Genomic DNA, 3,354 nt, shown 5'->3' with positions numbered 1-3,354 from the left:
TCTCCAGGGGCATTCGCAGATCTTCCCCGCAGCGTATCCGATGCCGCCGCATTCTACCGAGCTGAAGAGGGCAGCTCGACGGAGAAGGTGTTCTGGTATCAGTATGCTAAGGCCGGACACCATGTGCCCTTGAGCGACCAGCTGAAACAGCTGGTCGAACTCCACAAGGTGGCCGAACAGGACATGAAGGGTTTCATAGTTCGGCTGTGGCTCGGAGAGGCCCTGCCTGGGAGCTACTTCGGGCTGGTGCGGCGGCTGGTGGAGGCTTGTCCAAGGCTCGAGGTCATCAAGCGCTCCGTCTGCATCGAAGGTGCCCGTAGGGCCCTTGCCCGTGTAAAGGTGCACTGGGGTAAGCTAGACGGTGAGAAGCTTGTGAAGGACGGGCCGCCGCCGGGGAAGGAGCATCGCAAGCCCGAGAACTACTACAAGGATGTTCTTGCGGGTGCCTGCCTTGTGGCAGATGAATGTACCAAGGATGTAATTTTTGAATAAACTCGCTCGTTTTTATCCTGTGCGCTGAAAACTTGTTCATAGGCGCTTTAAGCAATGCTTGTTGAATTTAAAATATTTTTTTCTGTGCGGCCGTTTATCAAAAATTTGAGAGATGGCCAGTCGTCGGCTTCTGCCCCCATGCCACTAGTGCTGGGGTGTTCGGGGATAAACCTCAGCACTCTTTTTCCCATAGTTGGGTCCTTCGAGGGAGGCGCTCAGCACAGTGAACCAGGCAATCGGACTATAATGCTTGAACACTCTCACTTAGCCATAGAACGTTATAATTTTAAATTTCGGCGAAGCCCCTAGTTCGGAAGACCGAGTTCGGGGCGCTATCCACGCCTTGGCTGGGGTTATCCAGCTCCTCGCTCGAAGCGGCATAAGCCTTTAGGGACTCGAAAAACCTCTCGAACAGCGACCGGTCTCTCGCCTCATCATGACAGTCAATTTTAGCTTTCTCCACTGAGGTGCTTAACCCAGCTCAACCAGGGCACAATCGCAGTGGTTCTCCTAGTGCTACCTTAGTGGATATAGCGGAACGTAAGGCACCAAAACATAGGAGCCGGGCAAACCCAACTATTGACCCAAATCATGATTCGGAGCCGATGCATATAGTGCTATAAGTTCGGGGTGCCGCACTTGTGAAAGTGTACGGACTTCTCACGCCATATTGAAGGGTACTGAAGCCCTTGGCGTACTTGCCGTACTACGGTGTACGGATGCAACATGTCATTGATGAACATATATATGAAAAAAGTAATGCAAAAATAAAGACAAAAAGCTAAGCATTGTTTACGGAGGTTGTTTATCAAAGCCGAACGATACAAATAGTGTGGTAAGCAAAGGATATTGGATTATTCAGTATGTCCTGGCCAGGGGTAGGCCGCGGAATTTTATTTAAAACAGGTATACCGCTCGTAACAGAGACCACCTGGGGATTCCATAATGCGGCATGGCTTGTCTGCCTCCTTGGATCTTGCATCGTTTGTGCGGCAGTCAAATTGCCGAACAGGTCGTCCGAAGTATGGAGTCCTGAAAGTAAGAAAAGAAAAAGAATTCGGCAGCCCCTGGTACGTTTTAAGCCATATTTTGGGCGTGCCGTTATTGTGCCCCTTCCCCTGTGCCCATGGTATTTCAAGGGCGTAGTTATGTACACGAGGTACTGATTTCGCTAGGTCGCGAAAGCTGGGGTTGGGGCCGCATTGCTACGCTTGCTCAGAGTGTGCCATGCGGTCTTGCTGTAGGTTACTCCGGGCGCGCTTGGCAGTGTCTGGCTTTTTAATGGCCGGATAGGGGAATTGCCTAAGGAGGCTACTTTGTACCTCTGTTGCGAGAGCCGCCGTATGCTCCTCCGTACGGAGGGAGCGTTCGGTGTTTCCATTGACCGTGATTACTCCTCGAGGGCCTGGCATCTTGAGTTTGAGATATGCGTAGTGCGGCACCGCATTGAATTTTGCGAATGCGGTTCATCCAAGCAGGGCATGATATCCACTGCGAAACGGGACTATATCAAAGATTAACTCTTCGCTTCGGATATTATCCGGGGATCCGAAGACCACATCAAGTGTTACTGAGCCTGTACAGTTGGCTTCTACACCTGGTATGACGCCTTTAAAGGTCGTTCTTGTGGGTTTGATCCTTGAGGGATCTATGCCCATTTTCCGCACTGTGTCCTGATAAAGCAGGTTCAGGCTACTGCCGCCGTCCATGAGGACTCTTGTGAGATGAAATTCGTCGATCTTTGGGTGGAGAACCAATGCGGCGAAGCCGCCATGACGAATGCTAGTGGGATGGTCCCTTCGATCAAAGGTGATCGGGCAGGAGGACCATGGGTTAAACTTTGGGGCAACTGGCTCTATCGCGTATACGTCCCGCAGCGCACGCTTCCGCTCCCGCATGGGAATGTGGGTTGCGTATATCATGTTCACCGTCCGCACTTGTGGGGGAAAACCTGTCCACTGTTGTTCGACGGCTTGGGCTCCTCATCGTCGCTGTGCAGCCCCTTGTCTCTGTTTTCGGCTCTTAACCTGCCTGCCTGCTTGAACACCCAACAATCCCTGTTAGTGTGATTGGCCGGCTTTTCGGGGGTGCCATGTATCTGGCACAAGCGATCGAGTATTCGGTCCAAACTGGACGGGCCCTGAGTATTCTTTTTGAATGGCTTTTTCCGTTGACCGGATTTATAGCCTCTGAATCCGGCATTGACTGCCGTGTCTTCATTGTTGTCGCTGTTAACGCAGAGTTTTTGTTTGTTCCGATGTGTCCTGCCACTTTTGTCCTTGGTATCCGAATTACCAGGGTTCTTGTAACACCCCGGATGTAACTTTCCCAATTTGTACTCCAACTCTTGCCGTTTTCGGCGTTAAGTTATATTTATTCTCTCGGGTTCGGGTCCTTGTCTCCGTGTGTTGCTATCGTTGTCATGCATCTCATATCATGTCATTATGTGCATTGCATTTGCATACGTGTTCGTCTCATGCATTCGAGCATTTTCCCCGTTGTCCGTTTTGCATTCCGGCGCTTCGTTCTCCTCCGGTGGTCATTTCTAGCTTTCTTTCGTGTGTGGGGATTAAACATTTCCGGATTGGACCGAGACTTGCCAAGCGGCCTTGGTTTACTACCGGTAGACCGCCTGTCAAGTTTCGTATCATTTGGACTTCGTTTGATACTCCAACGGTTAACCGAGGGACCGAAAAGGCCTCGTGTGTGTTGCAGCCCAACACCCCTCCAATTTGGCCCAAAACCCACCTAAACCTTCTTCATCATCTAGAGCGTTCGATCACGATCGCGTGGCCGAAAACCGCACCTCTTTTGGACTCTCCTAGCTCCCTCTATGCCTATTTAAAGACCCCTCCGAATCCG

Source organism: Triticum urartu, chromosome 3 (genome assembly GCF_003073215.2).
Source record: "Triticum urartu cultivar G1812 chromosome 3, Tu2.1, whole genome shotgun sequence".
NCBI lineage: Eukaryota > Viridiplantae > Streptophyta > Magnoliopsida > Poales > Poaceae > Triticum > Triticum urartu.
The sequence above is the reverse complement of the archived record's forward strand: the minus strand, read 5'-3'. Positions refer to the sequence as shown.